This window comes from Gracilinanus agilis, chromosome 4 (assembly GCF_016433145.1).
Source record: "Gracilinanus agilis isolate LMUSP501 chromosome 4, AgileGrace, whole genome shotgun sequence".
Taxonomy (NCBI): Eukaryota; Metazoa; Chordata; class Mammalia; order Didelphimorphia; family Didelphidae; genus Gracilinanus; species Gracilinanus agilis.
In genome coordinates, this window is record NC_058133.1 from 229,258,316 (window position 1) to 229,273,265 (window position 14,950).

Sequence of the window (14,950 nt, forward strand, 5' to 3'; positions counted from 1 at the left end):
GCGATTCTCTCTCGTGAGGAGGATGCCCTGGTTGGCCGGATATTAAAGGTCCCTAAAACTTCTAAACCTGGGTGTTTGGTGTTTTTCATGAAGTGCCCTACTTCATTGGGCAGATGACTTAACCGCTTTAAATCTTTTTGTTGTTCAGTCATTTCTTCAGTCATGTCTGACTCTCCTTGCCCCCATTTGGGGTTTCTTGGCAAAGGTTTGCTATTTGGTTTGCTATTTCCTTCTCCAGCTCATTTTACAGATGAGGAAACTGAGGCTAACAGAATTACAGGACTTGCCCAATGCCACATAGCTAATAAGTGTCATAGATCAGAATTGATCTATCACTCTATTCACTAAACCACCCAGCAGTCACCTTTAGCCTCAGTTTTTTTCATCTGTAAAATGAAAGGTTCCATAAAATGACTTTCTCGGTTCTAAAGCTTTGATCCAATGAAAGAATGTTTTCCTCAGCTTGGGGATGAGCTGGTAGAGGGCTGGAGGAGGGCTGGGCTGTACCTGCCTGCTCCCTCCTTCCCTTACCTCCCTTTTCTTTTGCATAGCTCCCATGCGACTTGGGGCTTGACTGAGACAGGACTTTTAGTTTCTTTAGGTTCCAGCTCCCCTGCAGACCTCCAGAATTTTCCTGCCTATCATCCAATCCTGTTCTCCCTTCCCCAGAGCTCTCCAGTTGAGAGTAAGGAATTTCTTTTATTCAGTCTATTCCCTCAACCAAGGACCAGGAACACTGACAATTTCCCTTTCCTGGAGAGTAGTAGTCACCATCTTATTTGTGTAGGAGCTGACAGAGCACCCCCATTTCTCCCTAATTACCTCTCTTCAATTCCAAAGAATCTCTGGAAGGCAACTGAATAAGATTATTCAAATACCCCTACGCTATTACCAGCCTCACTAAAATGTGTAGTTAAGAGCTAGTTATGCATTCTCCTGAAACTCACCTAGATTTGCTCCAGGGGCTTAACTTGTTGGGGGTAGAAGGAATAATCCCCATAGCGCCTACTAGGCAATTTAGAAATTTATGAATGAATAAATTAATGAAATGAGAGCTGGATGAATGGCCCTTCTCTGAAATCATGTATGTGTATCACAAATGAGTCTAGGCTGGGATACTATTCCTTCTTTTGTTGTACGGTTGTTTTTCATTGTTTTTGTTCAGTCATTCAGTTGCATCTAACTCTTCCTGACCTCCCGGACCAGTCTCTCTATCCTCTTGATGTCAATCTGTGTTTGTTACTTTCATGATGTTATCTCTCCATCTCATCTTCAGAGTTCACCTTCTCCTTTTGCCTTTATTCTTTCCTGTCATCAGAGTCTTTTTCATTTTTTGGCCATGTCCAACTCTTCATGAACCCATTTGAGGTTTCCTCGGGAAAGATGCCAAAGTGGTTTGCCATTTCTATCTTCATTTCATTTTTCCAAAGAGGAAACAGGCAAAGGGGGTTAAGTGATTTGCCCAGGGTGACACAACCAGGAAATTTTTTTAGATCATATTTGAACTCAGGAAGATGAGTCTTTCTGATTCCAGGCTGGGCACTCTATCTACTCAATGTGCTTATCTCTCTGCCCACAGTTCCTTCTAACCCTCAACAAGTCAAGCTCCAGGAGGAAGTGCAAGCTGAAGACCATAAGAATGTATAGCAACCAACCAATCCTGCTTCAGACACTTCAGACACAAGTACCAGGGACAAGACATTTACATTTTTTAATAATAGCATCAACTACTGGGCTGTGCAGATAAAATGGATGTGGTAAAGTGCTTTATAAACTTTAAAGTTCTATGCAAATACAATTGTCCGTGTTGTTACCTTTTACCCACCTAACACTTCAGATAAGACTGGGTACAGGGGGCAGCTGGGTAGCTCAGTGGATTGAGAGCCAGGCCTAGAGACTGGAGGTCCTAGGTTCAAATCTGGCCTCAGACACTTCCCAACTATGTGACCCTGGGCAAGTCACTTGACCTCCATTGCCTACCCTAATCACTCTTCTGCCTTGGAGCCAATACACAGTATTGACTCCAAGATGGAAGGTAAGGGTTTAAAAAAAAAAAAGACTGGGTACAGTGGTTTCTTTGAATCCTGACTCTTCCTCTCTCTCACTGCCTGTTACAGCCTTTGGTCAAGACCTTTAAATTCTCTGAGCCTCAGTTTCTTGTTTATTAAATGAAGGGATTAGAATAGGTGGCCTCTGAGGCCCCTTCCAGCTCTTAATTTATGACCCTGATGTGCCTGACTGAGAAGCTTACAATTTTCTGGAGGGACAGGAGACAAATACTTAGGAATAATCACATCCAGTTGCTTCACAGAGAATCTTTGGAATTTTAGAGATAAAAATTTTCAAACTGTTTCATTTATAAGATTAGAGGGGGCATTTTGGAGCAGTGGATTAAAGAGCTAGTGTTTTAGTCAGGAAGTCCTGGGATCAAGAATGTTCTGGGTCAGAAGGATAACATTTCTTTATCCCTTTAGAAGCCTTTGCTAAGAGACTTCTTCCTTTTTCTTAGGTAGTTATGCTGAGATAGTTTCATCTCTCCCATATTGTTAGAGAGCAAGATGTTCTCACCAACAATTCTCTACCTTCATCCTTGGGTACTACACTGGCAGCAATGTGAAAGGGCTTTATTATTGCTGCATTGCAATAAACAAAAGTTTACAAAAGCACTTTCCTGAGCTGCTCCCTCTTCTGGGCCCCATGCTGCTGCCTCAAGGGTCAATGATGCTTCTTACTATGCTGCTGGGGCCCATGATACTGCTCAGTTTACTTCCTTGCAGGCTGAGCTGTTGCCTAAGCTCCTGCCTAATCATGGTCAACAGGAAGTAGTGAGAGGATATTTGCTTATGGGAGAGGAAAAGATTTTTGCATCAAGCAGCTCAGACGCTCAAGTCTCCTTGTGCTTGACTGGAATGCCACTTATGCATCCTCTGAAATGGGTAGGAGAGGAAAGAGTTATTCAAGGGGCTTCCATTCTAATAGAAGAGAACACACAGAGGACAAGTGGTGGCTAAGGAAGGGTGTTTTGGTCAGGGAAATTACACACATGATGAGTAGAGCCCTTGAGCCATTGATTGGCAAGTCCTTTCCTGGAAAAGTAGTGTTGATTTGATCATAGTTACTTGGGCTAGAGATGGAAAGGAAGGTGGGATGACTGGGAAGGGGAATGTCCTGTCAAGAGCAATAGCTTGGTGTGACTATGGTCAAAAAGAAACAGCACCTGCATCAGAATGCTAGATTTAGTTAAAACAAATCAAACAATAGCCTAGTGTCCTATGGAGTAAGCTGGAACAGCAAAGCAGAAGTGCAGACTAGAGTACAAGAGGATGACATGAAGTTGGTCAGGGAGCCATGGCATATTATGAGGAAAGTGCTTTGCGAAAATCAAAAGTATAACCCATCTTTGGGGGTTCTTTCAAAAGGCTTGGACATAGAGCAAAGGGAGAAGCCAATAAGAGAATAGATAAAAATCTGAGACTCTTCTTTTGACCCCTTTTGTGATCCTTGTGATTTCTTGTTGAAAAGTGTTGTGATCTTATTGAAAAGCTTTAAGTTCCTAGCAAACCTGAATTTAAAGGGTTAATACTGTTCCCCTTTGCCCAGGAATGCAGCTACAGCCAAGGCCAAAACTTTAGCAAGGGGCAATTCAACCCTGAGAAAAATACTCACAACTTGGCTTTCTGATAAGAACCAGTCAAAATTCAGCCTTGGTCTTGGTCTATTCTGAAGCCAATGTTTTGTGTTTTGATGTGACATAATTTGTAACTTCTGCGCATCTTCAAAGTTTCAGGGGGGGGTTCTTTTGTGTGAAATGAGTCTTGAAATATATATAATAAACTCCATGCTCCTGGAGCCAGAGCTGGAAGTATGAGGTAAAAGACAACTCCCTTGTCTCATCCTTATTTCCTTATCAACTAAACTGTCCTTATCAGATTATCAGAGATGATAAAGAGATCTCTTTATCAGGATATCTTTATCAGGAGATGAATAGGACTGGCTCCTGGCAGATAGCCTCATCCCAGTATTCCTTCAGCTGACCATGGCCCAGTCTATGGGTAGGAGATGTCAAGTCTAGAAAGCAAGCTAGGAGCAGATGCTATTAAGAGTCATGAAGTTAGGGACATGGATGGCAGAGGTTTAGAGCAATTGTGAAAGGTCCAGGGTCAGAACAATGAGAATGTTTAAAGGATGAATTATATCCTTGGCTTGTTGCAAATCTTTTGCTACTGATCCAGTTTGGACTGGAGAAAGAAATGGATCACCTTCCTTCCCTCTTTCTTTTCTCCAGATCAGGTCAATGGTATGGTGGGTCATTTCCTCTCTTTCACCCCTCTTGCTTCCCTTGGACAGAGGAAGCCTTTGTTTCCCCTGATCTCAATTTGTTTCTTCACCTGGCAAATAGGATGAAGCTGTTGATGAATAGAAATTCAAAGCTTTGTGTTGTGTGTTTTCATGAATACTTCCAGATAAAGAGCTGGAGGAAAAGAGAGAGAATATTTCTTATTGTAGAGAGACTAAAAGTTTGGTTCAGACTGAACCTAGAGGGCTTAGGGCTAATTTAGTTGAGCAAAGGAGCAGGGTAGTATTGAGTATGTTGTTTGGCACATAGTAGGAGTTTAATAAATGGACTGATTGATTGTTATGTGTCTAGCGATGGATTCAGAGATAAAATAGTGAGCTGTTAGGAAGAGCAGGTTGCAAAGCAAGCAACATGTGATACATTTCCTTTCCTTTTCCATTTTCTTGGCAGCTATTTGCCATCTGTGTTTTGAAAAATCAAGCCCCTGGCGGGGAGTGAGTACTTAGGGAATGCTACATCCCTGTAGTGGAGTGAGTTTCTGAGGAAGCACTGCCAATATGAAGGGAGAGTAGCAACTTGTACCAGAATGTGCAATAGGTCTGCTGGTGCAGAGGATGATTGGCAGGTCAGTCCACCTAAAAGTGCTTATGACAGCAGCTAGGTGGCTTGGGCCTGCAGTCAGGAAAACCTATGTTTGAATTTGGACTCACATACTTACTAGCTGTGTCATCCTAGGCAAAGCATTTAACCTCTATTTGCCTCAGTTTCCTCATCTGTAAAATGGGGATTATAACAGTACCTCCCTCCCAGGGTTTTTGTGAGGATCAATTATACAAATGTTAGCTGTTACTATTGTGAGTTACAAGATGGATGTTCTTCACAGAACTCTTTCTGCTCCTAGGCAGGTTTCCATAGAACAGGAATGGCCCTCTGCTAACCTATACCCACAGATATGGATTCTAATTCTAAGAGCCTTTGCTCTACTGCCTTAATTGAGGACCAGGGTGATGGTTTGCCAAAGATAAGGAAATTTGGAGAAGGCTCAACATACTTGCCTTCCTTTGGCACGCAGAACCAACTGAACATGGGATGTAGTTAGCAAGATTAATTCATTAAAAGAGGAAGTTACCCAATGTTTCACTTTCTGGTGTGGACTCCATCTTGGACAGAGCTGCCTTCTTCCTGGCTCTTCTCTACCCTCCCCTTAACGGTCAATCAGACCTAGTTCCATGGCAGGCAGAGTCTTTGGGTTTTTGATTTTTAAGGTCTCTCTCAAGATCTCTGTTCTCCCCTCACATTTCTCTACAACTGAATCTATCTTTTTTTTTTTTTTTACAACTTTTGTATTTTATTTTATTTTATTTTTTGTAATACTTTTGCCTTCCATACTGGAAGAGCCTCTGGTGAGCCCATATTCAAAACTTTCCCATGTGGTTTGACCTTCTGTAGCATGTGCCCTGCTGGTATAGTCTTCCAGCTCCCAGGGGAAACAGGTCACAGTAAAATATTTGAGGGAGATCTGTATGAAGGGACATATCAATAAAAGAACAAAAACATGGAAATTCATGGCCTCTTGGTCAGTGATGGTGAACCTTGTAGAGATTGTGTGCCATGCCCCTCCCCCTGCTCCCCCAGACCATATGCTGTGCCCTGAACCCCCTAGGAACTGAGTGCTGCTTCCCCCACTTATCCCAGTCAGGGGAGGGAGGAAGCACTACCATTGACTGTTAGGCAGAAGGGTGGGGAAGTGAGGAATGTCATCAGGTGCATGGAGAGGGAGAGGGGAACAAACAGCTCAGCCCTAGTCCTTCTGCCTTTCTAGTAAGGAATTCTGGCAGGCAATGGCACATATGTCCATAGAGAGGGCTTTGTGTGCCATAGGTTCTCCATCACAGAATGCCTATTGGAGTAAGAAAGACTTGAGTTTGAATTCTTCCTCCAGCTGAATTTATCTTAAAAAGTTGAAAACTTGAAAACTAGAAGAGACTAGAAAGAGCCACAACTATGGCTCTTTGGCTAAGGGCAAATTTCTTAACCAAACGAGAGAGAAGAAATCATTTAAAAAACAGACAATTTAGACTACATAAAATTCTAAAAGCTTTGGCAACTGCCCCAAAATCCATGCAGGTAGGTTAAGTAAGAGAATTACTAAATTGAGAGAAAAAAATCTTTGCATAAAATATCTCTGATAACTGGCCTAATGTCTAATATATATTGGTAACAGAAATCTATAGCTGAAGATTCATTCCTAAGTAAATGGTGAAAGGATATTAAAATTTCAAAAACACTGCAAAACTATCCAAAACCATATGAAAGGCTGATCCAAATCGCTAATACCAGATGATAGGCAGATTAAAATAAATCTGAGGGGGTAGCTAAGTGACTCAGTGAATAGAGAGCCAGGCTTGGGGGGTGGGGAGTATCACAGCAGTGGGAGGGGGGTGTCCTGGGTTCAAATGTGACTGGCCTCAGATACTTCTTAGCTGTGTCATCCTAGGCAAGTGACTTAAACCCCCTTACCTAGCTCTTATTGTTCTTCTGCCTTGGAATCTATATTTAATATTGTTTCTAAGACAGAAGTAAGGATTATTAAAAGTAAAACAAATCTGAGGTGAAAAACTTCACATCCAACAAACTGGTAATTATGCTAAAAGATAGAATAGTCGTTGTTGAAGGGGTTGTAGGAAAATTGGCACACACTAATACACTGTTGGAAGAACTATGAATAGATTCAATTATCTTGGAAAACAATTTAAAAGCATGTACCTATAGTCATATTCATATCTATTCTTTTAAACCAATGGTCCCCACTACTGGACATAAGCCCCAAGGATGTCAAAGAGAGAAAGTCAGGTCCCATATATATCAACATATTCACAGTAGCACTTTTTGTGGGAGCAAAAAACTGGTAAAGTTCTGTCAACCTCATTCAATAAGTCTATATTGTCTGCCCACTTAGTCTCCCTTTAACTAGAACATGTAGGTGAGGTTCAAGTTTCCAGACAATGAGTGGCACTCGGGCACTGGCCTGAGATATTAAGTTGAAACTCAGTAGAGGAATGTCTGGCACCATCCCCAGTCTTGCTAGTTCCAGCCTGTGGTTGTTAATCCTTCAATTTTATGGATACCCCATTTGCATTCAAGACTCAGGGACACAAAAAATTGATTCTAGTGGGAAAAAATATTACCCTTTTCAACTTCAGCATGCACCACACAAACCTTTATAAAATGCAAGAGTTACTTCTTATTTAAAACAAAGAATAATTTAGTACAGTTGTTTTGGCTGATTAGACAATGTAATACCACAGTAGCACCTTCCAGGTTACCATGACAACAAGTATTCTTTCCTCTTTTTGCCAAGCTCTTGAAATCTACAGTGTCCATAAATCTTAAACAGGCATGGTTGGCTATTGTACATTCTTCTCCAGGTCTCTTGGTGTGCTATATTTCATAGAATTCAATTATTGACAGACAAAACACACAGCCTACTGACAAGATTCTCTTTGGCCCCCTGGCACATTCCTGGCAATCTAAAACCTACTGAATGGCGATAGACTCATAGGCCGAGGGGTGGCAGTCTGCCATACCTCCAAACACCCCTTGGAAGATGAGAAATAATTTGACACTAATTGCCTGCATTGTCCCCATCCAAGCACAGCCTGCAGATTTGACAGCAGGCAAGTTTGAGAAATGATGGCATCTCACCTTTCATCTAATTCTTTCCTTCTCTCTTTCCCTTCAAAGTAGAGAAAGAACACATCCCTGGTGTCCACAAAACACATTCCTAGGCTTTGATTTCAGAACTTTCTTGTGGAAGGCTCAGGGCATAGTTGAAGCTTTTGGACTCCAACCTGCAAGGAATTGCTTCTCCTTTTATATCCTATAAGTGTGGTGGGCTCCATTTGGGTTACATTATGTTTTTCTCAGGGAGCACATCCAAATATATTATATAAATCATATCCTGATTCACACTACCTATCCAATCTTGCTGCTCCCCAGTCTGAACCCATGGTTTAGCCAGGTGTAGGATTCCTTTCTGTTTCCAGAATACAACATACTCATTCGAAATGCCTCCATTGTCTTCTTGCTGTCCTATATGCCCTCCATACCCTCCATCTTTTTAAGACCATCTAATTTTTAAAATTTATTCATTCATTCATTCTAGATTTTTTGTTTTGTTGTATATTTGTCTATACACGTTTTTTAATAGGAGGGTTAAAGAAAGGACAAAAATACATTTCAGAAAAGTGATTGCAAATAATTGTGAATGCAACCATACACTTGTTATTTACTGAATGTTAAAATAAATAAAAGCTGTGTGATGTGCAATGAGGTGGTTTTAACCCTTTCAGATGTTAGGTGGTTATGATTTTAGCTTGTGTAGAGTGTGAAAATTTCTAGGGAGGGGCTCCCATCCTGATAGGATAGGAAATTGGGAATGACCCATTCATAGTTTGTAAAGAGAGAAAGAAGATAAACTTCCTTGCTCCATTAGAAGGTCATATTTGATAGGCTTGTAGTCATTGGTTCTCATCTACAACTGACAAGGGCATCTTGTGGTGGAGTGGCTTGCAGGGTAGATGCAGCAGAAACTCAGCCCAGAGTAGGCTTCACAGTCAAAAAGAGCTGCAAAGTAGTTGCCAAGGAATCTTCTGGATCTACTTTGCCATTTCAGTAAATACTTTCTTTTTCAGTTAATGTGCGCCGACTACTGAAGGCAAATGGTAGGAGCTTGTGGGCTTTAGTTTTAAATGTGCAGACCCACAGAGCACCTTGAGTTTGGGATATCTGTGACCCCAACCTGTAAATGTAAATCACTGGGGTATTCTAAGAGAACAGGTGTGACAGACACCTATCCCTTTAATAGAAGGTAAGCTCACTGAGGACAAGGATTTGTCTCAGTTTTTATAAAAAATTCTTTACCTTCCATTCTTAAAATCAATACCTTGTATTGATTCTGAGGCAGAAGAGTGGTAAGGGCTAGGCAATGGGGCTGAGGTGACTTGCCCAGTATCTGAGGTCAAATTTGAACCCAGGGCTTCCCATCTCTAGGCCTGGCTTGTAATCCTTTGAGCCACCCAGCTGCCCCTGTCCTCAGCTTTTTATTTGTATCACCATGACTCAGGGCAAATATCTAGCATACAATATATACTTGATAAATGCATGTGATGGTAAACTTAATAGTGTAGGTTGCTAGTTTGTTTCCATTTTTTTTGTTATTACTCATGGTACAGCTAGGAGCATTTTCACACATGAAAAATAATTTCACCCTCTGTCAAGAACATTTTTATGGTATAAATCAATCTGGTCATAAGGTATGAGTGTTTTAAACTCTTTTATTGCATAATTCCATAATATTTTACCAAAACACTGAACCTATTCACACTTCCACTAACAGTTCAAAAGTATATCCATTTTCCCATGACCTCACCACCATTGAATTTTTAACATCTTCATAAATTTAACTAAAGTAAACCTTAAAACTCCAACCCTCCCATGAAGCCTTTCCTGGACAATCCAGTCCACTCTCTGGACTTCTCTTATATTTATTTTTTCTCTCACTTTTTTTTTAATATATCAGACTGCTGAGATTGGCTTCTAATGTTATTTAGCTGGTTTATACCGTGTCTCTCCAAATGGTTCATAAACTTCTACAAGTCAGGTACCATGTCTAAAATTTTTTGGTGTCGTAGGGTCTCAGTAAATAACTGCTGAAATTTGCATTTGGTATGGGTATGACAGAACTCTAGATCAAATAAGTCAAATAAGGTAACATATAACAAGTCTTTTGCAAATCTTAAAATGCTGGGTAAATGAGAGCTGTTCTTTTTTCCTGTGTCTGAAAATATAGGTCTTATTTTACACCTCTAATATATCAACTTTCTGCCAAGAAGTGGGACTTATGATTCATCATCAGTCTCATTTAGTCTTTTAAAGTTATTTTCCTTTGCATTATTGTAGTTATTGTATAAATTGTTCTCCTGCTTCTTCTCATTTCACTCGGTGTCCATTTGAACAAGTCCAACCAGAGTTTTCTGAATCCTTACCTTTTTTTTACTATATATGGTACAATAATATCCCACTGTATTAATAGAAGGAGTAGTGTAACATAGTAGATAGAGAGCTATTCTTGAAATTATGAACACCTTGTGTTCCAGTACCATTTATGATATGTACTGGCCTCTTTATGGCTCTGGACAACTTCCTAAGATTTGAAGTTGCAGAGAAGATCATGATTTGTATTGGTAGAGGGAGTTTCCTCTCCTGGGAGTTCCTCCTATCAATGGAATCACAGGTCCAGTCCCTCTTCCTATGCACTACTTTATTCATTTGGTCTTTATTTTTCTCCCACCTGTACTCCTGTGACTCCTTTTGTCTTTCTCTCCAGTTCCCCAGAAACTCCTTTACCCTGGAAACTCTCCTCCCTAGGACTTCATCTATCTCTCTCCCATTGGCTTCTTCCTTCCAGCATCTCCATTTTCAGGAGGAGGCCCAGGCCAGCCCCATCTTTGTTCTTCTCCTGGTTGCCCTCCTGACTCTCTTATTGGACTTTTTTCTACAATATCCCAGCTTTGTGGGCTACCTGGCAGTTAATTTTTTGGTCATAGCATTTCACAAAACCAATCTGTTAGGAATGGAAGAGTTATAGTCTGTATCAAAGGAAGGAGTACCCACAGGGATGAAACAATCTATCTTTTGAAGTACTGAAGATATTTATTTACCCAAATACAAGTTTTAGGCAATGAATAAAATATCATTGACCTGATTGATATACCTTATTGATCTGGGTCTTCTGCTCTTTATATCTGTTATCCCTGATCTGGATCCATCCTATAAGAAAGTTCACTCCAGGTGATGAGGAACCATGTAGCTAGAGAAGAAGGCTGGCTATGGCGGCCAGTAGATGAGGGTTGACAAATGTCCAGGGCACTAAACGTCTATGAATCACAATTTGCAGGACCTTGTGATAGCCCTAAGAAGTGAGGTGGGAAGCATAGATCCAGAATTTTCTCCTCTCCCATGACCAGTGCTCTAGCTTAGGTCTTCACCACCTCTTCCTTGGACTACTGCAAATAGTCTTCTGAGTGGTATCCTTCTGCTCCAGTGTATTCTTCATTCAGTTGCCATAATGACTGTGCCAACGCCCATATCTGACAGAACCTCTCTAGAATATCTATGGCAGGCAAAGCACTTTCAGAAATTTAGCTGAATTTATGCTTAGGTAAATATCTCCAGTATTGCAACAGATAGATGGTTTCACTAGTGTGGGGCACTTTGTTCATTGATGCAAATTACAGCTCTTCTGTCCCTTAATGGTTGGTTGTGTGAACTGCTGTAAACAAAATAATAAATTGCCTGGTAGCCCATAAAAAGGGTCCTCAGATAGCAGCCTCACATTCCTTGGCCAGGCCTTTTGCTAGAGGCAAACCTGATACCAGCACCCTCCTAGTTCAAGTACTGTTCAGACGAAATAAGACAAGTACAAATCAACAACTGCTTTCCTCTGGGCTAGAGAAGGTCTTATGAAGGAAGTTTTGGATTTGCTTTGTCTACATTTTTTATACTCCTTTATATCTGGTAATAAATGCTGTTTCCCTTGATTGAATATAATCTTTGTTTTTCTAAAACCAGCATCAAGCACAGGACCGAGCATATATAGTATTTAATAAATTGGTTGATTGTGATAAACTCTGAGTTAGGTCTAGGAAGTCATGGAAAGACTTCAAGAAAGACCACTTCACTCCCATCCTGTAGCTAAGCTGTTTCTGTGGGTGAGTGAGTACAAATTCACATAGCCTATTCTATATAGCTGGCCCCAGATCAGACCAGGCTTCATTTACTCTCCAGCTGTACACTCCAGTCAACTGTCCAGCTGCTACATGCACAAGTGTGCTACCCCCTTTCCAGCTCTTGGTAACATAGTGAAACAAATACTATCATTGGCTTCTAGAAAAGATGTGTTAATAGACTGATCTATGGTTCTACTTATTATTCCTTCCACTTAGAGCAAAATGTCTTTCCCTGACCAATTATCTCCCTTCCTGGTGAGTCCTCAGACCACCATTTTTTTCTCAACTCACTCTCCAGGCTGTTCAGTCTCTCCACAAGCTGTCTTATTTCCTGGCACCTTTCTCCATTGCTCCCTTCCCTCATTCCTCCTGATTTCCAGCTTATCTTTTTGTTTTATCTTCCCCTACTAGAATGTAATCTCCTTGAGAGAAGGGACCATCTTAAAACATTGTTTTTTTGCATTTGTATCTCTAGCATTTAGGACAATGCTTGGCTCTCTTCTCTTCTCTTCTCTTCTCTCTCTACCTCTCCTCTCTCTTTTCTCCTCTCCTCTCCTCTCCTCTCCTCTCCTCTCCTCTCTCCTCCTCTCTCTCTCCAACCCCTTCTGTCTCTGTCTTATCTGTCTGTCTGTCTCTCGCTCCATGCATCATCTCCCCTTAATAGAAAGTAAGCTCCACGAGGGCAGGGACTCTTTTGATTTTATATGTATATCTTTAGTGTTTAGCATAGCTCCTTGCACATTAGTGCTTTCCATTCATGGTGGAAAGAGAAGATCATTCCAAGCACTGAGGACAGAATGAGAACAGTCGCAAGTCGAAAGCGCATTGTAGGAATAATGGGATGAGTAACTCCATTTGGTTTTAAGTCTCTATTTTGTGATTAAGCAATTGTTGTGCAAGTTATTTTTCTGTAATGAATACTTAAGGATAATTTGGCAATTATGTGTGTGACTCCCAAATATGGTAAACAAATCCTAATAAAATTTGTGTTTTCTTTCATGATAAGGTTAGGCAATCAATCATCAGTCAGAACTTGGATATAATTTGTAAATGCCCTTAGCTAGATCACAAAAAGTCCAATCTAATTAATGTATTCTTAGCCATAATAAATATACATAATGGTAAAATGGATTGGCTCATACATTGGTTGTAATGGGGTAAAAACAAGGGATGATTAATTTGGTTGGAATATAGAGTATGTGAAAGAAACTAGCATGAAATAAGGTGGAAAAGATTGGTAGAACGGATTATAGTGGGCTATGAATGTCAGGAGGGGCAGCCAGTTGGCTCTGTGGATAGAGTGCTGGGTCTATAATCAGGAAGAACTGAGTTCAGATCTGACCCCAGATACTTACTAGCTATGTGGCCCTCAGTAAATCATTTAATCCTGTTTGCCTCAATTTCCTAATCTGTAAAGTGAATTAAAGAAAGAAATGGAAAATGACTCCAATACTTTTGTCAAAACAAAAACAAAAACAAAACAAAACCCCAAACAGGGTCATTTAATTTTAGGATATAAAATTTATTCCCAACACAGTAGACAATGTGCTCTCAAACATCCTAGTTTCTCTTACTTTATAAAAGAAAATTCAATTCACTGTGCTTATGAATTTTTGTAGTTAAAAAAATGTCATTGGGGTCTGATGCATGTGTAAACTTTGCCAGCTTGTTTGGCTGATGCAACCTCCCCATGTGGAGAACCAGGAGATAGCTTCAAGGACAACTGTGATGATGGGTAAGGGGAATATCTTGGAAAGTCAATGGATAATGTGTGGACATTCTGTAATTGGTTCCTATTGGCTAACCATGAAGGTTTGGGAATTTTTTTTTTTTTTTGGTCTGACTATATAGTTGGAACTATCAGCATCTTCAAAAAAGCCTGAGTTGACTTTGGCTGCTATCTCTTTGCTTATTTATATCTCAGGAAACTCAGTGATTTCTTCATGTATTTTTCAGTGACAGACAATGTAGTAAAAGGAGAGAGCCTTCTTTCATCTGAGGCTAAACAACCACTGGAAAATGGGTCTGCATTCTTGGCTTTTTTGTTCTTTGTCTGTGGGCAAAGTGGAGCTTCATGCCCTACAGAGTTTGAAAAGTCATCATGAATGGACTCTGGTGTCCTGAAATTTCAGATCTTGGATTCCAGGACAAGTGTTGTAGCTGGCCTAGCGCTGATGCTCTTGGGGGCACGGAGCAATCTTTAGGATCAACTTTTTGGACTCATGTCAGTAAAAGATGAAACAAAGATTTATCTGGCATAGGTGCTATTTTTGGATATAAACTTGGGGGGACCAGTGCTGTATTGGAACTGAGCTAAATTTGGAGCCAACCCTCTCAGGGACTGAGGTTAAATAGGGAAGAGCATACTGAAGAGGTATTGGGGGAAGTCTTTGTACACTTGTTCTTGCTATGTCTTTTTAAAAATCCTTACCTTCTATCTTAGAGACAATACTGTGTATTGGTTCTAGGGCAGAAAAGCAGTAAGGGCTAAGTAATGGAGGTTAAGTGACTTGCCCAGGGTCACACAACTAGGAAGTGTCTGAGGCCAGATTTGAATCTAGGACCTTCTATCCCTAGGCTTGGCTCTCTATCCATTGAGCCACTCAGCTGCCCCCTCAATGCTCTATCATTTTTCACATGTTGTGCCAGAAGCCATCAAGGCTGTGATGTTTAGCAAGGCTACTCACAAGCTCTGTCAGGAGGATGGAAATTCCACACTCAGTTTACCCTATGTGATTCTTTTTTACAGTGACATTCACTTGCATTGAAATTATTACAATTAATATCCTTATTCAGCTCAAAGGAGACACAGAAAAACAATACAGGTTCATGGCAAGAACAATCACAGTCACAGAATATACAC